This window comes from Macaca fascicularis, chromosome 4, assembly GCF_037993035.2.
Source record: "Macaca fascicularis isolate 582-1 chromosome 4, T2T-MFA8v1.1".
In the NCBI taxonomy this organism is placed as follows: domain Eukaryota; kingdom Metazoa; phylum Chordata; class Mammalia; order Primates; family Cercopithecidae; genus Macaca; species Macaca fascicularis.
Genome location: NC_088378.1, coordinates 111,486,537 through 111,511,228, shown reverse-complemented (window position 1 = coordinate 111,511,228; position 24,692 = coordinate 111,486,537). Strand labels below are relative to the sequence as shown.

At 40.7% G+C, this 24,692-nt stretch overlaps 1 long non-coding RNA gene and 1 pseudogene across 1 annotated transcript in view; both read right to left on the bottom strand.

Moving 5' to 3' along the window:
* The window catches only part of LOC135970426 (uncharacterized), a 73,357-nt gene that overhangs the window by 10,631 nt on the left and 38,034 nt on the right, over positions 1-24,692 (bottom strand). Inside the window, exon 2 of the long non-coding RNA XR_010586102.2 lies at positions 14,424-14,513. This is a non-coding gene — a long non-coding RNA (uncharacterized lncRNA). The remainder of the gene's footprint in view (positions 1-14,423; positions 14,514-24,692) is intronic.
* On the bottom strand, positions 6,228-6,826 carry LOC123573099 (DENN domain-containing protein 1C-like; annotated as a pseudogene).

The following is a 24,692-nucleotide window of genomic DNA, read 5'->3' as shown; positions in this document are numbered from 1 at the left end:
TTCAAGTGATTCTCCTGCCTCAGACTCCCGAGTAGCTGGGAATACAGGTGCTCATCATTATGCCCAGCTAATTTTTTTGTATTTTTTTTTTTTTTGTAGAGACGGGTTTCACCATGTTGCGCAGACTAGTCTGGAACTCCTGACCTCAAGTGATCTACCCACTTTGGCCTCCCAAAGTGCTAGGATTCACGCCTGTAGCCACCATGCCCAGCAATAATTTTTGAAATAGAAGATGACTATAGAGTATCATTTCATAATTTAAAAATGACTTAACAGTGGTGAATTATGAAGATAAGGAAAAAGTTTAGGAAATTTCACAAGGTAGGCAGTTGTACAGAAATGTAAGATACCAGCTTCTTGATGAGAAAAGTAAGGTCCTATTATGAGCTAAATTGTTTCCTGAAGATTCATATGCTAAAGTCCTAACCCCCAGTTCCTCAGAGTGTGACCATATTTAGAGACAGCATCTTTAAGGAGGTAATTAAGTTAAAATGAGGCCAGTTAGGGTGAGCCATTGTTCACAGCAGAAGCCATGCTTTCCTTAAGGTTAAACACAGTTCCTTCAAATTTGTCTCTTTAACTTTTGGTTGCCACTCTGTGCTGCGAAACTGCTACATGGTTGCATTTCTTTTTTTTTTTTTTTTTTTTTTTTTTTTTTTTTTTTTGAGACGGAGTCTCGCTCTGTCACCCAGGCTGGAGTGCAGTGGCCGGATCTCAGCTCACTGCAAGCTCCGCCTCCCGGGTTCCCGCCATTCTCCTGCCTCAGCCTCCCGAGCAGCTGGGACTACAGGCGCCCGCCACCTCGCCCGGCTAGTTTTTTTGTATTTTTTAGTAGAGACGGGGTTTCACCGGGTTAGCAAGGATGGTCGCGATCTCCTGACCTCGTGATCCGCCCGTCTCGGCCTCCCAAAGTGCTGGAATTACAGGCTTGAGCCACCGCGCCCAGCCGCATTTCAATATTAAGTATGTAAGCCAGTGAGTAAAACCAAACCATGGTATTTTGTGAATCTACTAATGGAGAAGATCATATCAGTACTATTATTTCAGTACAGAAATTCAAAGGTAATGCATACAGAAATAGAGATAATAAAATACAGTCATTTTAAATTACTTTTACACTAAAAACTAATTTAGTCATTGTGCTCCAAACATTAAGTGCATTAATAAGTACATGCTTCAAAGTTTTTCTCCTTTTTCTATTCCTTCCCCATCCCCCACAAAAAAAAAGTGAGAGAAAATTTTCTAGATCTAATCTGGAAAAGACAAGACACCTTTTGTGAATGCTAAGTAGGGAGACCTAGAAAATGAAGAAAGAAAAGACCCTAATGGTCTCAGAAACTGTATAAGAAATAATTCTACAGCTGAAGTATTTGGGCACTTTCTTTTTTTTTTTTTTCTTTTTTTTTTTTTTGAGACAGAGTCTCAGTCTGTCACCCAGGCTGCAGTGCAGTGGCGCAATCTTGGCTCAATGCAACCTCCGTCTCCCAGAGTCAAGCCATTCTTGTGGCTCAGCCTCCCAAGTAGCTGGGATTAAAGACATGCACCACCACTACTGGCTAATTTTTGTACTGTTAGTAGAGATGAGTTTTCACCATGTTGGTCAGGCTGGTCTTGAATTCCTAACCTCAGGTGATCCACCCACCTCGGCCTCCCAAAGTGCTGGAATTACAGGCGTGAGTCATTGTGCCGGCCGATTCCATAAATTTTGATCAACTATTATTTTCTTAGAATGCATGACCTATTGCCAAATTCACCACTTCATTGTCACATTTTTCTTTTTAATCAATAGGGAGAAGATTGTTACACAGGAATTGAATTTGTTTTACTGAAAATTGGAATTGAATTAGTTCAGATAATATCCTTAACTTTCTTATCTCTCTCCATTCACTTTCAATTATTCAAATTATAACAAGTTCCATTGGAAAAGATGCATACTTTTACCTTCTCTTTGAATTAAAGGTAATCTGAAATAAATTGATTGCTTCTGCTAAATAGACAAATATAATTACTAAGTATTGTCAGGTTTCAAATAACACTAATAGAATATGTACACAGGTAAGACTCATTTAGTATTATTTAAAATCTCATTTTTAAAAAATATGATAATGGAGACAAATTTGCTATTAAATAATTTATTTGTAATGCATAAATGCCCTTAGCGGTCAATCCTATTTGGGTTTGAGAAAAACATGACATTTTCAAGTTATCTTAGTTGGTGTAGGTCTAAAGATACGGAAGGGAAGTAAGAACCAAGAGGTTGTGTCTTAGCAACTACTCAGCGGTCAGCTGGAACTGTAGCTCATTGAGAACACACAATGCAGAGGACTGATAGCAGCTCTTCCACTCAACAGCAACATCTGCAAAGATCCATTCAGCAGTAAACTTCTGCAGCTTTCTATGACAAGGATTCCCAACTTGTAAGTGGGTTGATTTCAGTCTCTGCTTGTAACTCTGTATCCTCCAAAACTATTCTCTCCACTTGTCTTCTCTCCAACTCAAGGTCTGTGTTAGCTTTTACTGTCTTGTGACTTCTGAAACCTCAATGTGTCTCTAGTTTCTGCTCACTTAAGTTTCCCTCCAAACTCCCAAGGGAGATCTGCTTTATGGTTAGTCAACATCCAATATTGACCATTCTTGCTGGGCAGAGTTTAGTAACATTTCATGGGCTGATAGCTAGGGTTTTAGCTATCTTTGTCTCAAAGGTTAATCCTTGAACTGAGTCAGCTGACCCAGGAAAGCAGGAGTCACATGATGTAAAGCATAATGGCCCTAGGAGCAGAGAAACACTCAGCTGTCGTTCATAGATGAGGTCTTTGGACATGGAAGGACAATGGGCACGGGTGTACGCACAGAGCGACATGGTCTCCTCTCCAATGTAAGTCTTCTTTAGAGGAATCAATGATACGAACGTTTATTTTTAAAAATTATAAAACAATAATGTTGGTTTCATCCTCCATCCCAAAATTCCAAGTAATTATATTCAAGTACTGTATAACAACATTTTGGTCAACAATGGACCACATATAAAACAGTGGTCCCATAAGATTTATAATAGAGGAGGGGCATGGACCAGAAATCTGAGAGAGGTCAAAGACACCCAGGCCAGGTGCCCTGCCACAGGTACTCCGGTCCTGATACGCAGTAGGAGGGGCACAGTGTTAGAAGCCCCTTCCTCAGTGCTGCCAACCAGACACCCAGCCCATGGCGAACCCTGGCCTTGTTCTGCTCCTGGCCCTGGGCCTGCCTCTGCTGCGGGCCTGCTGAGGCCCAGCCTTGAGACAAACCTCCACAGCAGGGGCCCCTTCTGTAAATGAGAGCAGCACTATTATGCCCACCAGGTCTAGCTCCAGTGGGGCCCTGTCTCAGGGGCATTACTGCTATCATGTGGACTTCTCCATCCTGACCACCCTGCTCCTGGCTGTGGGGCTGGAACTACCAGTGCAGAAGCTTCGGAAGAAGCACAGATGGAGGCGGAAACCTACCCGCCCAGCAGCAAGGAACAGGTGGGTGCCCATGTACCACAGACCCTCAACTTCAAGTTGCCTCTGGAGGAGTAGCAGCTCATCTGAACACTGGTGTCAGAGGCCTTTGAACCAAAGTGACTCCATCTTGAATAGGGGCTGCGTAAAATTGGTAAACGAGTTAAGAAGAAATTACTTAGGCAGATAATGAGGGTACGGAAGTCTTCGGGAAGGTTGTCCTTTTAATGAAAAGCAGCCCCAAATTACTTTTTCTTTCTAACGAAGCGCAGCCTGTAAAATCGAGCTGCAGACACAGATTGGCAGTTGTGCCAATCATGTTCAATATGGTGGCTCCATCTTCCCTTGTTTTTTTTTTTTTTTTTTTTTTTGAGATGGAGTCTCACTCTGTCGTCCAGGCTGGAGTGCAGTGGCGCCATCTTGGCACACCACAACCTCTGCCTCCTGGGTTCACGCTATTCTGTCTCAGCCTCTCCTCCCCCACCTGTAGCTGAGATTACAGGTGTGCGCCACAAAGCCCGGCTGATTTTTTTTTGTATTTTTAGTAGAGACGGGGTTTCACTATGTTGGTCAGGCTGGTCTCGAACTCTTGGCCTCAAGTGATCTACATGCCTCAGCCTCCCAAAGTGCTGAGATTACAGGCTTGAGCCACTGCACCTGGCCCATCTTCCCTTCTTCTGTACAGTAAGGAGCAGACAAGATGGCGCTGGTTAACTGGAAAGCCCATTTGCACAATAAGATTAGGATGGGGGCAACCAGCCTTACCACAAGCACTATGAAAACATCATACCTGATCGAACCAATCTGTGAGCCTTATGTAAATCAAACACTGCCTCCTCAAACCTGACTATAAAGTCTGGCCCATCCACTGCTGGCAGGTCTTTCTTCTCAGAAGTTCCCTCTCTCTCAACAGACAGAGCTGTTTTATTTTCTTTTCTTCTGCCTATTAAACCTTTGCTCCTAAACTCCTCATGTGTGTCTGTGTCCTAAATATTCCTGGCACCAGATAACAAACCCCGGGTATATACCGCAGACAATGTAGCCGCTTCAAAATGAAGCTGAGATCTACTGGGCTGCATTCCCATGAGGTTAGGTATTCTAAGTCACAGGATGAGATAGGAGGTCCACAAAAGATGCAGGTCACAAAGACCTTGCAAAATAAAACAGGTTGCAACTGGGCGCAGCGGCTCACACCTGTAATCCCAGCACTATGGGAGGCTGAGGTGGGCAGATCACCTGAGGTCAGGAGTTTGAGAACAGCCTGGCCAATATGGTGAAACCCATCTCTAGTGAAAATATAATAATTAGCTGAGCATGGTGGGTGCCTGTAATCCCAGCTACTCGGGAGGCTGAGGCAAGAGAATCACTTGAAATCAGGAGGTGGAGGTTGCAGTGAACCGAGATCACACCACTGCACTCCAGCCTGGGCAACGGAGCGAGACTCTGTCTCAACAATAATAATAATAATAATTAATAATAAAACAGGTTGCAGTAAAGAAGCTGGCCAAAACCCACCAAACCAAGATGGAGATGAAAGTGACCTCTGGTGGTCCTCACGGCTCATGATATGCTAGTTATAATGCATTTATAATGCATTGGCATGCTAAAAGACACTCCCACTAGCATCACTATGGCTTACAAATGCCATGGTAATGTCAGGAAGTTACTCTGTATGGTTTAAAAGGGGGAGAAACCCTCAGTTCCAGGGGAATTGCCCACCCCTTTCCTGGAAAACTCACCCCTCATTTAGCATATAATCAAGAAATAACCGTAAAGATAACCACCAGCCCTAGGGGCTGCCCTGCCTATGGCATAGCCATTCTTTATTCCTTTACTTTCTTAATGAACTTGCTTTCACTTTACTCAATGGATTTGCCTTGAATTCTTTTTTGCACGAGATCCAAGAACTCTCTCTTGGGGTCCGGATCAGGACTCCTTTCTGGTAACACTAGGGCCCACTGCAGCCACTGCCACTGCCCAGGACTGCCGGGTGCTGGCTTCCTGTATACAGCAGCTGCCACCACCTCTGACAGCTCAGAAGGACTTGCAGGAGGGGCTGGGGGCACCCGCCTGGCAGGCACTTGGCTGTGCCTGCAGCTGAGGGTGTCAGGGCTAGGGATCCACCTCCTTGCTTGTAGAACCATCTTCCCTCTGTGTGCACTGCAGGCCTGACAACTCCCTCTCCTTTCTTTCAGTTCTCCCATGCAGTTGAGGCCTAGGTCCCTCAGGACTCCAAGAAGAAAAGTGTGGGGCTGTGGGGCTGCCTGCCCATCTAGTTCCCCTCTCCCCCATTTGTCCCACTTCATGGCTGTGTGACCTTGAGGAAAGGTAGAGCCCTCTCTGGGCAATCAGATCCACCCAGTTCTTAAGAACAGCAGGGAAGAAGGTGTTTCAAAGACTGCTCCTGAGGGCAACGGAGGGTAGGGCTGCTAACTTTTTATACACTTATATAAAATGAATAGTGAAGTATAATAAAGTTTGTTTGTTTTTGAGCTGGTGGAGGCATTAGCCAAGATGGAAGACACAAATGCAGAGGAATTGTAAGGCTGTAAGGATCCTAGAGTATTGGGGGGCTTCCTGGAACTCCCTTCTAGGAGCCAGTTAAAGAGGCTGCCCTTGGAGGGTGAGAGGTAGGTAGGTTGTGTTCCCCTCCAGAGAAAGGGCCTTAGAGAAATTCACCAGGAAAAACCAGCTTCTGACTCTTGTGGCTTTATTGAAGGACAGGAGTCTCCTCCTGACCCTTGATCCTTAACTGTCAAAGCACTTCAGATCAGCCACTCTGGGGGCTGGCTCCTGGCCTGGGGCTCTTGCTGGTTGCTTGTGGGTGACAGAATTCAGGCCTCCCAGTTCTTCCAGTGACTGGAGGTGAGTGTGCTCTACTAGCAGGACCTTGGGAGGCTGGGCTCTGGGGTTCTCTGGAGAACTAGAATCTGGGGAAGGATCAAGAGGCTGGGCTGTCTGGGCAATATCAAAGTTGGATTTTGTGGGGGCTGGAATTTGGGGGCTTTCTGGAGGGCTGGGCTGGGTGGGCACAGTGGAGAGCCTGGAACTGGGGCTCACCTGGGCTCTAGAATCTTTGGCTGCCTTGTAGGGAGGGGAGGGATAAAGGATTAAGGACTCTGTGAGAGGAGAGTGTTCGGGGTCCCCTCCACTACTTGGGTCTGCAGGAGCTATTGAGGACTGAGATGGAGAAATGACTTCTTGGTCAGCCTCTAGGACAGCTAGGACTTGAGATTCCTTGAGGAGGAGCTTGTAGCATCCACAGATGAGGTATTTTGCAGAGACGGCAGGTCTGCAGGCAGGGACAGGGGCTGAAGCTCCTCTGGCAGTTTCTCATTGTCTAGTTGCTATCTTGCTCTTCCTGGTATGTTGGGCTGGGCAGGGTGGAGAGATAGGCAAGTTGTTGACCTTTAGATGGCAGAAGGGTTGGCAAGTTGGATAGACCATTCGGGTAAACCTTGGGGAGGAGGCAGGGCATCCACCAGGATGAATCAACTGTCTAGGTCCCCTCTGTGACAGCAGTTTAAACTCTGGCCTGGTCTCAGGCTGCCTGCACTCTTGGCTCCAACACTCCAACTGTCCAGAATCTCACTCAACAAATCCAGTTGTTCTCTAGACCTCAAGATGCTGCTGCCTATAGCTTCTTTTGCCCATAGATCCCCCTCATCCTCAGGACTCAGAGGAGGTGTTCTGGGTGATGATGGGCAGTCTTAGGTACTTGCCTGAGAGCCCCAGCCCTGGCCAGGCTGCTCTGGAGTTTGGGGACCCTTATCCCCATCAGTTGTGGCTCCTGCTTTCAATATTGGTGCTCCCCTTTAGATTTGCCCCTCCCTTGGCGGCTCAGAAGGTTCCTCTTCCAGCTGGAGTCTCTTGCTGGGGTGGAGGGGCTGGTTCTGCAAAGTGGGGGGAATGACAGGACCTCAGGAGCTGCAGAATCAGGGGGCTGAGGCTTGTTGGAAGAGGGCGAGTGTGAAGTGGGTGCCAAATATTAGGGTAAGTGATGAGGGAGGCAAGATGTCTGGATGGGGACTGTGGTGGGTGGAGGATTCAGTGATAATACCAAGTGTGTCTATGGCGGAAGGGGTGTTCTCACCTGTTAAAAGTGCTGAGTGACAGGCAGGTGCTGCTGCAGGTGATGTGAGTGGCTGGTGAGGGCTGGGCCCTCACCAAGCACCTCCTCTGGAGGCCAGAATCCCCATCTGAGGAAGAGAATGCCTGATCTGGGAGCCCCCCACCACACCCCCCAGACATTAGCCTTTGGCTGGTCTTACCTTATACATTAGCAGGCTCTGCATCCCCCTCAAGCTACTCTTGGCCTATGGAAGCACGAAGGGAGAATTACACCTGAGGCTGATTGGACCCTGGGCATTTCAGAGCTCAATCCTCTTATCTCAAAAGACAACTTCATTTTGCCATCTGTCCATCTCTGTGTCTCAAATATGTCCACAACCCTCCATGCACCATCTAAGAAATCAACACAAACTTTCACTCCTTTGGCTAATACAAAAGGAGTATTCCGGGAGGAAATAATCCCCACATAAAATGGAAAGTGGCAAAACAACATTGTACAAGTGTTCATGGCTCAAAGCCATAAAGTATAAAATCATGTGAACAATTTTGAGCTGCAAAAGTTGGCTCCAGGAAACTTGTGGGCTTGGGAGGAAAAAAAAACCCCACATAAGGGCAAAAGCTGGGATTATATGGTCCAAGGACAAAGGATGTTTGCCAGTGAATCTTGGTTGTCAATTTTAAAGAAGCAGGCTATGATTCTGACAAAAATGAGCATGATAAATGGAAAATAAAAGTGAGAAGACTTGTTAATAGAAAAAAAAAAAAAAAAAGATTATGGGCTGGGTGTGGTGGCTCACACCTGTAATCCCAGCACTTTGGGAGGCCAAGGAGGCTGGATCACTTGAGGTCAGAAGTTTTTGAGACCAACCTGGCCAACATGGTGAAACCCCATCTCTACTAAAAATACAAAAATTAGCTGGACATGGTGGCACACCTGTAATTATGCCTGTAATTACACCTGTAATCCCAGCTACTCTGAAGGCTGAGGCATGAGAATCACTTTAACCTGGGAGGCAGAGGTTGAAATGAGCCAAGATCATGCCACTGCACTCCAGCCTGGGCAACAGAGTAAAACTGTGTCTCACAAAAAAAAAAAAAAAAAAAAAAAGAAAGAAGAAGACGACGACAACGAAAAGAAAGCAAGAAAGAAAAGATTATAATGAAGCTGAAAAAAATTTATTGCCTAGCGATATCATAGCTGTCATAATGTTGCAAGGCAACACATTACTCGCATGTTTGTAGGGATACTGGTGTGAACAAACCTACTGCATTGCCAGTCATATAAAATTATAGTATGTACAATTATGTACAGTACATAAAACTTGATGATAATAAATGTTACTTATTTATATATTTACTATATTATATTTTTAATTGTTATTTTAGAGTATACTATTTATTAAAGAAAAAAGTTAACTGTAAAACAGATTCAGGCAGGTCCTTCAGGATGTATTCCAGAAGAACGCATTGTCATCACAGGAGATGACAGACAGCTCTATGTGTGTTATTGCCCTTGAAGATCTTGAAATGGGAAAAACTGTGGAGGAGGAAGCCAATGATATCAATGACCCTGACCCTGTATAGGTTTAGGGTAATGTGTGTACTTATGTCTTAGTTTTTAACAAAAATGCTTTAAAAGTAAAAAATACATGTAAAAATAGAAAAAAAGCTTTTAGAATAAGGATATAAAGAAAGAAAATATTTTTGTTTGACTGTACAATGTGTTTGTGTTTTAAGCTAAGTGTTATTACAAAAGAGTAAAAAATTTGAAAAAATTATAAAGTTGATAAAGTAAAACAGTTATAGTAAGCTCAGGTTAATTTATTATTGAAGGAAGAATAATTTTGAAAAATAAATTTAGTATAGCCTAAATGTGCAATGTGTATAAAATCTACAGTAGTGTACAGTAATATCTTAGACTTTCACATTCACTCACCACTCACTCACTGACTTACCCAGAAAAACTTGCCTTTTTGCAAGCTCCATTCATGGTACCATTTTTTTTAATATACATTTTTTTCTTTTGAGATAGGGTTTTGCTCCTGTTACCCAAGCTAAAGTGCAGTGGCAAGATCACTACTCATTGCAGCCTGAACCTCCTGGGCTCAAGTGATCCTCAGACTTCAGCCTCCCAAGTAGATGAGATCACAAGTACATGCCATGACACATGGCTAGTTTTCAAAAACTTTTGTAGAGATAGGGTCTCCCCATCTTGTCGAGGCTGGTCTCAAGCTCCTAGGCTCCAGCAGTCCTTCTGCCTCAGACTCCCAAGGTGATGGGATTACAAACATGAGTTATCGCACATGGCTTCATTTTTTAAAAATATTTTACACCATATTTTTACTGTACCTCTTCTATGCTTGGATACACAGATATTTATCATTGTGTTACCATTGCCTATAGTATTCAGTACAGTAATGTGCTATACAGGTTTGTAACCTCGGAGCAATATGTTATACCTTATAGCCTAGGTGTGTAGCAAGCTATAGCATCTAGGTTTGTGTAAATACACTCTATGATTTTCATACAATGAAATCACCTAATGACACATTTCTCAGAATATAGCTGCATCATTTAGCAACACATGACAGTATCAAAATTTTTTTTTTTTTTTTGGGAGATGGAGTTTCGCTCTTGTCACCCAGGCTGGAGTACAGTGGTACGATCTTGGCTCACTGCAACCTCCGCCTCCCAGGTTCAAGCTATTCTCCTGCCTCAGCCTCCCAAGTAGCTGGGATTACAGGTGCCTGCCACCACGCCCAGCTACTTGTTGTATTTTCAGTAGAGATGGGGTTTCACGATGTTGGGCAGGCTGATCTCGAACTCCTGACCTCAGGTGATCCACCTGCCTCAGCCTCCCAAAGTGCTGGAATTACAGACATGAGTCACTGTGCCCAGCCATTATTTTCTATTTTTTAGTGATGGAATCTCTCTCTGTCATCCAGGCTGGAATACAGTGGCACAGTCGTAGCTCACTGCAGCCTTAAATTCCTGAGCTCAAGGAATCCTCTCACCTCAGTCTCTTGTGTAGCAGGGACTACAGGTGCATGCCATCACACCCAGCTTTATTTATTTATTTATTTATTTATTTATTTATTTTATTTGGTAGAGATACAGTCTGGCTATGTTGCCCAGACTGATTGGTCTTGAGCTCCTGGCCTCAAGTGATCTTCCCATTTCAGCCTCCCAATACACTAAATTACTTTTAGGGTTTTCTTGTTCTTAACATAGACTTAATTCTCTGTTAATGTGTTTCTACATAATTTTGATATAGACTTCAAATTTATTGCAAAAATAGTCCTCATTTTGTTTATCTTTTAATATTCAGTATCATGAAGATGGCCTGGCATATAAAGGGTAATAAATACATGTTAGTTGAATCAAGTCCATGAAACAAGTAAATAATGACAGAGACATTTGTATTGATGTCACTGAAGACAGCCTCAACTTCAAGCCTGGTAAATGAGAAAACTTGGTTGGCAGGGGCAGGACCCCTGGGCATCTGGTCTACTGGGCAGGTGCACTGTTAACAGAAGGGCAAGAACATTTTCTTATAAGCTGTAAACTTCTTCAGGAGTCTAGGAAAGTGGGAGGGACACAGGTAGGAATATAGCAGAGGTCCTACCAAAAGATGGATAAAATGCACCTCCAGGACATTTAATGAGCAGGCCAGCTCACTAGATAACCGTAGACATCCTCCTGGCTTAATGTAAGATGAAATACAGTCAAGGACTCCACATGAACATATGCATGCTCTGTCTTCTAAATGTGGTTTCTGTAAATGTTGCAATGTAAATACATGCATATCTCTACTAATCTTTAAGGTAATGATACTGTGTTTGGGGGCATTTCATATGGAGATTGCATCAAACTGGCATCATTGTTACCCAATCATCCAAAAAATAAATATTATGTACAATAAAACATAAATTCCAGCCGAGAGTAGTGGCTCATGCCTGTAATCCCAGCACTTTGGGAGGCTGAGGCGGGTGAATCACCTGAGGTCAGGAGTTCGAGACCAGCCTGGACAACACGGTGAAATCCTGTTTCTACTAAAAATACAAAATTAGCTGGGCATGGTGATGGGCGCCTGTAATCCCAGCTACTTGAGAGGCTGATGCAGGAGAATCACTTGAATCCAAGAGGTGGAGGTTGCAACGAGCTGAAATGGTGCCATTGCACTCTAGCCTGGGCGACAAGAGCAAGACTGTGTTTAAAAAAAATAATAATTCAATATTAATACATATTTGATAAGCCCATTATTATAATGTAATCGGACTTTTATACCAACCTGTCATAAGCAAATTCAATAAATTTTTCTATACCTATGTCCTTCTTATGCACAAGGATAAACTCAGAGTTCTCCAATTATTAAGACTTAGTTATAAAACCAGTTTAAGCACAGGATTTCAAACCAGCCTGGGTAACATAGAGAGACCTCATCTTTGCCAAAAATTAAAAAAAAAAATTTGCTGGGCATGGTGGCACATGCCTGTGGTCCCAGCTACTTGGGAGGTTAAGGTAGGAGGATTACTTGAATCCAGGAAGTCAAGGCTGCAATGAGCCATGATCATGCCACTGCACTCCAGCCCGGGCAACAGAACAAAAATGTGTCTCAAAAAAAAAAAAAAAAAAGCAATTAGTTACAAAACTAAGGTACAGGTTAATTCAAAAGTTAATAATTAATAAATATAAAAATAACAAGTTTATAACTATCACAACATGTCCATTAATCAAACTAAGAATGACAAGGGCAGAAAATTTTGAGGTTATGTAAAAAGCAAACTACTTTGGAAGAATGCAACTTGCAAAAGGCAAAATTTAAACCAATCTATTCATGAATTGCCTAGCTGTAAGCGGGAAGGATCAGTAGGAATACATGCCATGATCTATAATATCAGCCATGGGCATGTAGGTGAAAATTGTGCTACGTCTTTCACCTTTGGCCTAATATCTGGTTTAGCTCTAGAGAAGTCTGTGTTAAAATGTATGCAACTGGAGCATACAGTGATGATGACAGGGCAAAAGGCTGATTTAAGATTTTCTATTGGTCAGGGTTACATAAGTAAATAGATGGCACACCCAAAGGTTTAATCAAAGAAAGCTTAATGAAGGTAGTACTTACCAACATGTGAAAAGGGATTAAGGCAACTGACAAGGAGGAGTAAAACTCCCAGTGACGAGCAACTGTAAGCAGCCATTACTACTGCTAAGCATGAAGGCGTGAGCAGCAACTAGAACTCTTGCTGCTAGCTGTAGAGGAGCTCTTGTTTTCTTGAAGACGTAGGAGGTGAAAAAATACTATGAGAGTGACAAGGTGAAGGTGGATGTGGAAGTTTGATGAGAGTGTATTTTTTTTAGTCAATTTAAAGTGAGAAATTTAGCTAATGAACGAAATACATAGCTGTCAGGCAACTGAAAACCATTGAGCCTGTTGAACATAAATTCTTAGTGAATTCTGCACTCTTGTGTCTTTTCTCCAGTAGTTTTCAGATAGCCAGAAGCAAGCTTGGAGAAAATATGTGGATTCACCCCATGTTGCTTTCACCAAGAAGATATGATGGAAAGATAGAAAAATAATGTTTAATATTTTTACAAGAGAGTAATTTAAGAACTTGACCATGACATCCAAGATAGATAAGGAAGAGCCCTGACTGATAGAGGAAAGAGTAAGAATCAAGGGCCTGAAGATTCTTATCTCTTCTAAAAACTTTTACCATAAAAGTACTTGAACACATAAGCTGAAATAATAAGGGACTTTGGTCAGGAAGTGGACTATTTGAATTAGTGACTTTGGAGTAGATCCTGCCTGGTGATTTTCAGGCTCTGAATGTAATTTTGGAATAGATATATAATTGGAGCAGGCAGGTCATTGGAAATGAGAAGTTAATAATTGAGCAATCTGGAAATTAGCTGGGTGATGTGACGATAAATCTCATGTGTCAACTTGACTAGGCCATAGTACCTAGATATTTGGGCAAACGCCAACCTAAATGTAGCTATGAAGGGTTTTTTGTTTTTTTTAAAGATGAGATTAACATTTAAATAAGTAGACTTTTGATAAAGCAGATTACCCTCCATAATGTGGGTGGGGCTCATCCAGTCAACTGAAGGTCTTAGGAAAAAACTGAGGTACCCCAAAAAATAAGAAATTTTATTTCCAAACTGCCTTCAGAATCAAGCTGCAATATCAACTATTTCCTGGCTCCCCAGCCTGCCAACCTATCCTGTAGATTTTATGCTTGCCAGGCCCCACAGTGGTGAAGGCAATGAGATATACGTGTTTACATGTATCAGGTTACATGAGAGACTTGCTAGTCTCTCTCTCTCTCTCTCTCTCTCTCTCTCTCCATTGCTGGCTTTTAAGAAGCAAGCTGCCATGAGTCCTACAACCACAAGGAAATGAATTTTGCCAACAACCCATTAGAGCTTGGAGGAATATATTTCCCTAATAAGAATCCAGTCCTAGATGACACTTTAATTGCAGCCTGTGAGACTCTAAGCGAAGGACCTAGCTAAGCCATGCCCAGACTCCTAGGAGATGCTCAGAAACAGAGATAATAAATGTGTGCTTTAAGCCACTAAGTTTGTGGTAATTTATTACATAGCAATAGATAAATTATGTACAACTTAAAATGCAATCACGGACACTTTGATACAAATGTGCTAACTTAAATTTCCTCAAAAAATACGAATTACCAAAGTTTACTCAAAAAGAAATAGATAATATTAATATATGGAATCTACCAAAAAAAATCTAGAACTAATATGTAAGCTTAGTAAGATTTCTATTTGTGACAGAAATCTTAGTCTGTTCAGGTTTCTATTAAAAAATACTATCAAGTAGGTTATACACAACAGTTTATTACTCACAGTTCTGGAGGTTGATAAATTCAAGATCAGGATACCAGCAGATTCAGTGTCTGGTGAGGGACCACTTCCTTGTAGATGGACATCTTCTCCCTGGAATTCCATATAACAAAAGGGTCAAACAAGCTCTCTGGGGTCCCTTTTATAAGTACACTAATACCATTCATGAGGGGATCACCAAAGGCCCCATCTCCTAATGTCATAACCTTAGGAGTTAGAATTTCAACTAACTTTTATGGGGGAGACATAAACATCCAGTCAATTGCAATGATCAATATACAAAAAAAAATTTTTTTTAAGTATTTCTATATACTAGCAGCAAATAATCAGGATTAAGTATTTTTAAATATATTTGTTTTTCTTTGAGATGGAGTCTCACTTTATTGCCCAGGCTGGAGTGCAATATTGCAATCATGGCTCATTGCAGTCTCGAACTCCTGGGCTCAAGTGATCCTCCCACCTCAGCCTCCCAAGTAACTAGGACTATAGGTGCATGCCCAGCTAATTTTTAAAATATTTTGTAGAGACAGGATCATGCTATGTTACCCAGGCTAATCTCAAATTTCTGCCCTCAAGTGGTATTCCTGCCTCAGTCTCCCAAAGCACTGAGATTATAGGTGTGAGCCACTGCGCCCAACCAAAAATATTTTTCGTAATATCATAAATATATGAAATATTTAGGGATACATCTCACCAAAGATGTTAAATATTTCTTTAGATTAATGTAATCTTTCTTTAGATACATTAATAACCACCAAATGTAATCTATTCAGTCTATTCAGGCTTTTTAAGATAGTTTTACATGTATCTAAACTTCTTGATTAAGTATTCACTTTACACAATTGTCAGAAACAACCAATTTATATTTTGCTAAGTTTTAATGATTTCTAACCATTATGGCAGTTCTTAAATACCAGATTTGGGGTCAGATGATCTTATTTTAAATTCCAGCTCTGATCGTTTATAGCTGTATAATCTAAGACAAAAATTCTGGATCCCAGTTCCCACATTTATAAAATTGGGATAATAATACTTAATAGCTCAGATGGCCTTGTGTTTTTATACAAACTCTGAGACTTTCTTGCTACATGATTTGGGTCATGTTAAATATTTATGGTCTTTAGGTATTACCTCAGCCAGGTGTGGTGGCTCACACCTGTAAACCCAGCACTTTGGGAGGTTGAGGTGGGCAGATCACTTGAGGTCAGGAGTTCAAGACCAGCCTGGCCAACATGGCGAAACCCCACCTCTACTAAAAATACAAAAATTAGCCGGGCGTGGTGGTGAGTGCCTGTAATCCCGGCTATTCAGGAGGCTGAGGCAGGGAGAACTGCTTGAACCCAGGAAGCGGAGGTTGCAGTGAGCCAAGATAGCGCTATGCACTCCAGCCTGGGCAACAGAACAAGACTCCATCTCAAAAAAAAAAAAAAGTAAAATAAAATAATAAGGTATTACCTCATCTATAAAATAGTACCTGTCTCTTAATATGGCTATGAAGATACAATGACATAAAATATTTTAAAATGATTTAGAATAGTACCTGGCACTCAATACGTGTTAACTTTTATAATGTTCACAAAAACGGGTACAGGTTTGACACATATAAAGTATCATAATGTTGATGGCTAAGTCTTTTTTCCTATTATCTATAATTGGGCCATTCTAAACTCAGGAAAGTATACATATTTGTCAAAATGTTTTGACTTTTTGTAGACATTCATTTAATCAAAAGTGGGACTCTATAATATTATAAAATTGAGTAAAGTCTTCATGGAATGTTTATATTAACTTTTAATAAGACTCTGAAATGAGATACCTGAGATCATTAGTTTTTCAAACTTTGTTTAGCAGCAGAACCTTTTTTCAACTAAAGTCTTATTCAGAAGATCAATATATAAATATAAATCAACTGTATAAAGCCAATAAAAGTTTTTCAGTTGAACCGTAAACCCACAAGGCTAATACAATTTGGGCATTTATTATGTGCTAGGTGCAATTCTAAAATTATACCAACCCCAGTATTGGCTCTGGGGCTTCTTTCTTGGAACCATAAAGTGCAATGAACACAGTTTAAAACCTGCTCCTTTGAAATTGTTAAGCTAGTCAAGGACAAGAACCTATGACATGTGTTTTAACCAAGTATTTAGTATGGTATTGGGCACTTAATAGGTGTTGAAAAAAAATTGGTGGACTTGGTTAGCACAGAAAAAACTAATGAAATCTTAATGACCCCACATGCTGTTAAATGGTTACTGCCTCATGCTCCAAACATACCACTTCCTCAGAGTAAAACCAGTTTTTCTCCAATTCCCAAGCAATGAGGTTTGGCATAAAGCTAGGCCAGAAATGTCAGTCCAGACTATTTCCTGGGGATTTTTAGAGATGCCTATTGAGTTAGTAGGAAATGTAAATTGTGCCTAAAGTTATCTGGATTATTTTTCAGACACACAACTACAGTTCATCTCATCTCTGAAGTAGCCTCAGGACTCCAGAATTACTCCAAGGGCCTCTTCTTAAAATTGACTAGAAATTTTGCCAGCTCTCTAAAGAATAATATTGACTGTCCCAAAGATCTCTTGGTCAAAGTCTATATTCATGATTTGGAATTTTCCCAAGCACCAGGAATTACACTGTGAGCTAACATTTATGCAGAAATTCTCCCAGTTACTTTCAGTTTTCGGTTCTGTTAGTTATCAAGTAAAGGGGATAGCGGATAAGGAGAAAGTAGGCAAAGGCATCAGAGATAAGTTACACTAGGACGCAGCCTTGGCTTGTGTGTCCTCTTCTTTCTAAATGCCATTTCTCCTCCATTACTGAATTTTAAGATCTGTCCTTGAAGACAGAGACTTTGATCTATAGTTATATTGCACTGCTCACACTAGTAATGGTAATAAAAATAAAATGAACTTTTATTGAGGCCTTATGAAGTGCTTAATATTGTGCTAAGGCCAGGCATAGTAACTCACACCTGTAATCCCAGTACTTTGGGAGGCCAAGGAGGGAGGATCCTTTGAGCCCAGGAGTTTGAGCTAACCAAGGCAACATGGTCAGACTCTGGGTCTACAAAAATGGTCCCCCGGCACTCCAGCCTGGGTGACAGAGTGAGACTCTGTCTCAAAAAAAGAAAAAAAAAATTGTGCCAAAATAATTAAGCGTCATCAAATGTGCAAGTGTTCAATGAACATTTGGCAATTAAAAACTCTAAAATAAAATATCTTGCGTAGAAATATTTCTGGGTAAGCAAACAAAACAAGTAGAAATAAAATGAGTTTTTATTTCTTCTTATACTAAAGGTAAAGAGAAAAACTTAAAATAATGAATTTTCAGGATTGTTTTTAGAGACTTGAAATGATGGCAGGTTGGGCGAAGTGGCTTACACCTGTAATCCCAGCACTCTGGGAGGCCGAGGTGGGCAGATCACTTGAGCTCAGGAGTTCAAGACCAGCCTGGTCAACATGGTGAAACCCTGCCTCTACTAAAAATACAAAAATTAGCTGGGACATGGTGGCACAAGCCTGTAATCCCAGCTACTCAGGAGGTTGAGGCAGGAGGATCACTTGAACCCTATGCAAACCGAGATCGCGCCACTGCACTCCAGCCTGGGCAACAGAGCATGACTCCGTCTCAAAAAAAAAAAAAAAGAAAGAAAGAAAAAAGGAAAACAGAAAAGAAAAGGAATGAGGGCAAGTTAGAAAGGAGAAATTAATCATAAAATCATTTGCTAAAATAAGTCAATAAAATGAGAACAATATAGGGGGTATCATAATCCCTATAAACCATTATACAAATCCTGAAAAAGTAAAAACAGTTTCTGAATTAAAGTACCAGTGTTGAACACTCATATTAATAAAATATAAAGCAACACCATACATTACAGAGGTTATGCATTATCATGGAGATCTGTGTAATTAATAATAATCTATTATTATTTGACATCTAATTTTAGAGACACCATTGAAGCTTTACAAAATTAACTCTAAATGCAATTTCATTCCAACCAAGGAAACTGATAATCAAAAATAGTTATATTATTTTCCTAAATTTATAAAACTTTTCTTCTAAGAAATGGATACATAATATTATGAAATTAGTTTAAAAAGAAAGATTGGTTGACATTTATTACATAAATGGTTGTTTCTCCTAATATCTAATTTTTACTCCTCTCTTACTTAACTAGATTTGTGACTGATGACATTGCTTTATGAATAGCATAAGCCCTGTTTTAACTAAGTGGATCATTGGGCTAGAAATAGAGATTCCTGTGCTGTATTTCTATCTCTGCGTAGTTCTGTGACCTTAGGCAAACTTCTCAGGAGGAATCTCAAATTATTCTAATTAAAACTAAAATGTCATTTTCCACCCACTATATGTATTGCATAAAGGTTGTGACATGATTATCCCTCTTTTTACAAATAATTTTTACTTCGTATAAAGGCAAAATGCCATAAAATTATTTCTACATTAATGTCATATTTAATAATCTGAAATGATTTCACCTTAATAGGATAAGATAGTGCAAACAGAATAGAGTTCTGATTATCCTTTAAAGTTAGTAATTATTGTTAGAATATATACTAGCTTTCGTGTATATATATAATTCATTTATGTTCAACTAAATCACCATGGCTATCTTGAATACTAGAGGCAAGAGAATTCACTATTATATTCACCAATATATTCAGTATCAGTGGCTGTTATTAAAGGCTTGGAATTAATATAAGGGGGCCAGTTGAGAAGACTGGCCACTGGAATCACAAACACTGCACTTCCTCTCCCATGTCCTGCTTTGTAACTATGATCAAGTCACAATATCTCAGCCTCAGACATGAGGATAATAATGCTGTCTTAATTTTGTTTTGTTTTGTTTTGTTTCAGGAGAGTTAAATGAGCTTCTGGGTATAAACTATCTGGCACAGGGCCTGATGCACCTGAGGTGCTAATTTAAAAAAGTTAGTCTTTATTCATTCAAGAAATCCTATGAGATCCTTGATCTTTTTGTTGTCACATATATCTGTAAAATATCCCATTTCCTTGAGAACCTGTCATTAAATAGGTATAAAGTTTCAGTTATGTCAGATGAAAACGTTCCAGGAGCCTGCTATACATCATAATGTATATCATGTTGTAGTCTCCAAAATTCTTAAGAGAGTAGATATGTATTCTTTAGGGAAAAAACCCAAAGGGACACAATGAAACTTTGAAAGGTGTTGAATATGTCTATTACCTTGATTATGGTAATGCTATTGCCAGTGTTTGCATATGCAAAAACTAATAAAATTGTACACATTAAATATGTGCAGCTTTTTGTATATCAATTATCCCTTAATAAAGCTTTTTTAAAAAAATAGAAAATGTGCTAGGTGCAATGGCGCATGCCTGTAATTCCAACACTTTCAGAGATAGTTCCCTTGAGCTCAGGAATTCTAGACCAGCCTGGGCAACAGGGCCAAATCCCATTTCTACAAAATACACAAAAATTAGCCTTGTGTGGTGGTGTGGGCCTGTAGTCCCAGCTACTCAGGAGGCTGATATGGAAGGATTGTTTGAGACCAGAAGGCAGAGGTTGCAGTGAGCCAAGGTCATGCCACTACACTCCAGTTTGGGCTACAGAGCCAGACCCCCTTTAAAAAAAAATTAAATTAAATTAAAAATGAAAACTTTAAAAATTTAAAAATGGAGACTTTTTAAAATAAAGAATAAAATAAAATATTCCTATTAGTTCGTTTTCATACTGCTATAAAGAACTGCCCACGGGGCACAGTGGGTCACGCCTGTAATTCCAACACTTTGGGAGGCTGAGGAAGGTGGATCACCTGAGGTCAGGAGTTCAAGACCAGCCTGAGCAACATGGAGAAACCCCGTCTCTAATAAAAATACAAAAATTAGCCAGACGTGCTGGTATGCACCTGTAATCCCAGCTACTCAGGAGCTGAGGTAGAAGAATCTCTTGAACCCTAGAGGCAGAAGCTGCAGTGAGCTGAGATTGTGACACTGAACTCCAGCCTGGGAAACAGAGGGAGACTCCATCTCAAAAAATAAAAAATAAAAATAACTGCCCAAGACTGGGTAATTTATAAACGAAAAAAGTTTAATTGACTCACAGTTCAGCATGGCTGGAGAGGCCTCAGGAAACTTACAATTACAGTGGAAGGCAAAGGAGAAGCAAGGCACCTTCTTCACAAGGCAGCAGGAAGGAGAAGTGCCAAGGGAAAGGGAAAGAGCCCCTGATAAAACCATCAAATCTTATAAGAACTCACTATCATGAGAATGGCATGGGCGAAAGCGCCCTCATGATCCAATTATTTCTACCTGGCCTCTCCCTTGACTCATGGGAATTATGGGGATTATGAGGACTGTAATTCAAGGTGAGGTTTGGGTAGGGACAGAAAGCCTAACCATATCAATCCCCATTTCTCGAGATACCTAGAGTGACTTCCACGGCCTAAAAGTCAAAGAGCTTCCTCAATCAATTACGCTTTGCCACTTCATGAAGTTCTAAATTGTTGATGCATTTTACTTTGCACATTTTCCTTCCACACTCCTATAGAGGTTGAGTAAGTAGTGTTATGTGAACTCTCTTTCTTTAGATTCACCTGGGCATTTATTATTCTTTCATCTAATACCATCAAATACATGGAAAATGTATGCATTGGGAGGAGGCCATTCATTTGATCTAATAGATTAAATAAAATAAAACATCCAAAATGAAGCAAAATGTCCTCATTCCCTATTTTCCTGACCATTGAGAAGAAAGCTCATAAGCTCATAAACCTAGATTATTTCATCTTTATCTCAGATTTCATCTTTCCCTTCCATTTCCAAGGAAGATGCGTTTCTCCTTTTTTTTTTTTTTTTGTTTTTTCAGAATATTTAGCTAAGGGTTGGCTCCATGGCTCATCTCTGAAAAAAAAAAAAATTACTTAGAGGCAGCATGATTCATTGCTACTGTCTCAAATGCTCCTAAGACAAAGAATCTTCTGCCAACATGGGCATACATGTTTGAACTAAGCATTCCCTATAGAAGTGAGCAGTTAATGGTCCAAGGAAACATCAGATGGCATTGAGGGCCAAACTGAGAAATAATGAATATGTAGATATATTTTTGATATCCTGTATCGCATCCTACCTCAAGTAACTCAGTCTTTCTTTGCACTCCTTACGCCCTTCAGGCTGCCACTAATAAATGAAATTTAAAATTCTTAGAGTAGCTGAATATGGGTTAAAATAAACTGAATCTGTTCATAAACAGAGTGGTTTACGTATTTTGTACACACAATTTATAAAATACGTAGTTTTTTTTGTTTTTTGTTTTTTGTTTTTTGTTTTTTTTTGAGACGGAGTTTTGTTCTTGTTGCTGGGGCTGGAGTGCAATGGCACGGTCTCGGCTCACTGCAACTTCCACCTCAGCAATTCTCCTGCCTCAGCCTCCAAAATAGATGGGATTACAGGCACCCACTACCATGCCCAGCTAATTTTTGTATTTTTAGTAGTGACGGGGTTTTACCACGTTGGCCAGGCTGGTCTTGAATTCCTGACCTCAAGTGATCTGCCCGCCTCGGCCTCCCAAAGTGCTGGGATTGCAGGCATGAGCCACTGGCCCTGGCCTAAGTAGATATTTAAAGGAAATATATATACATATATATACACACACACACACACTTTAAAAGTGTATGCACATACATATGTATACACACACACTTTAATGAAAATTGAATTTACAGAAAAGAAATAAAATACACAGTCCTCATCAAAAACAGATGTGAAACAACATGAAAATACCCTCTTCTTTAACCTGTTTTGTGATGCTGCAGCTGGCACCCTGCAAACCACAGTTCTGCTTTGCCAGCTGACCCTTGAAGGCGCTGAAGGGAGACTACAGGCTGGAGGAAGAAGAGACGTACTTCTTCTTGTCTGCTTCCCATTCCTATGAGAATCATTCCATTAATACTTCTTTCCCCCAGCTGCAGCAGTTCCTTTCCATGGCTGCAGCTGAATCTTGTGTGCAGTTTTTTTAACATTCGCAAAACCAGGCTTATCACACTCACACCCCTGCCCCACAACACACCAGCACCAGTCAAGTAGTGTCCTCAACTCTGTAGTTTGAGTTTCAGCTTTTCAGGGCCCTTCCTCTAAGATTCTAAGTTTCTAAGTTTTACTAATTCTCCTATCTTCTCTTTATTCTCTCAGTCTTAAGGGTGATAGCTGCTTCCTATAGTTGCTACCTCCTTGATGATTAGAATTCACTTTTTACTCTTTCAGTTACCTGGTTAACAACTTTATATTTTGTTACTAATTCTTCTGATTCTGTCTGTTTAAATAGCAGATGTGATTTCTGTCTCCTATCTGGACCCTAACTATTATATGGCTTAACACATATAAACTGGCATCACATAAACCGAGTACACCAAGATTGCTTTAAAATAAAACTACGTAAAAGTGTGGCAGGGAAAAGAGTAAAGTAAATGTGTAGCTGTTAGAGGTTGTCAGATGGAAGGAGGAGGAAAATGGTGGAAGAAAGGAAAGGAGGACCCATAGTACTGAGTGTGAAGACCTGCCCATGAATAGATACAGTGACCGTGTGACTGTAATTTGATGTTACACTGGTAAACCATAGAACTGAAGATTAATGATATATGCCAATAAGATTGAGAGAAGAATAAAGACGAGGGCAATGCAACCAAATTAAATTATTTTGTAACACAGCAGAATAACGTTTAGAGGTTATACATTTTAAAATAATGAACAAGTGCATTACCATATTTAACTATATGGAGATAAACCCCCCAAATACCTGGAAACACATTATTACAGTGTTCTTCTCTAAGAAACAATACTAGACGTGTGCAGAAGTGAGATAAGGGTGTGCAGAAGTGAGATAAGGGTAATTGCCTTTCCCATAAATGTTTCCATTTAATTTTTAGTATTTTATTAATTTGATTGTTTAAATTTTAGAAATGCAAAGAAAAAGACGGTGACTTCTGGAATTATGTAGTAGACACTTTTTCATATTCCTCACACTAATGTCAACAAAAAACCCTAAACATTATATATATAACAAACAGGAGAGGCGCGGTGGCTCATGCCTGTAAACCCAGCACTTTGGGAAGCCGAGGCGGGTGGATCACGAGGTCAAGAGATCGAGACCATCCTGGCCAACATAGGGAAACCCCGTCTCTACTAAAAATACAAAAATTAGCTGGACATGGTGGTGCACGTCTGTAGTCCCAGCTACTTGGGAGGCTGAGGCAGGAGAATCTCCTGAAGCCGGGAGGCGGAGGTTTCAGTGAGCCGAGATTGCACCACTGCACTCCAGCCTGGCGACAGAGTGAGACTCCATCTCAAATCAAAAATAAAAAAAAATAATAATAATGAAACAAACATAAAACTCTGGGAGATAGAAAGAAGGCGGACAGGCTAGGAACCTCAGGACTCAAGGGAAAATATAGTGATGACATCCCTGGATTTTCTTTTTGTCTCATGTATTCCAGATTTAGAGCTGAAGAAGTCAGTAACTGGGAAACACCAATGTGTATAGACTAAAAAGCCCCACAAAAGTCAGCTACTTCTAGCCAAAAAACCGGGAAAGGTGCAGCCTAGCAGGGTAGAAAACTTATAGAAAATAGCTATTCTAAACAAACCCACAGAAAAAGTTGTGCCCCACCCCTACTGTGCCAGCAAAGAAAGCTAGACTTTCCTCTTCATAGCGTGAGGGGAACTTTAACTCCCAGCCTAGCAGTAATGAAGCAACCTTCCCTTTCCCCACTGCGGTGGTGCCAGAGGATGCCCAGCAGAGTGTCAGGGCTTTCACTATCACCCACAGGCAATGAGGCCACACCTGCCATGGTGTCAGTAGAAGCCAAGTGAGGAGCACTGACTTCTTCAGCTCTAAATCTAGGATACAAGAGACAAAAAGAAAATCCAGGGATCTTATAACCGTATTTTCCTTGAGTCCTGAGGTTCCTAGCCAGTCAGCCTTCTTATTTCTACCTTCCAGAGTTTTATGTTTGCTTTACATACAATGTTCAGGGTTTTTAGTCGTCATTAGTGTGAGGAATATGAAAAAGCCTCTACTATAATAAACCACTAAGGCGCCTGGTTGCAGTCAAAATCCTATGTGTGATTTTTTTTTAGGCACAACCATAGATAATTACGAAGGCTTTACCTAGCAGGCCTCAAGGAGGAAAGATGCTCTCCCCACACCAGATTTGATGCACAACCAATACACTGCAAACTGTGAAGGGAATTAGAGCCAAGGATTCAATCCTCCCTGAC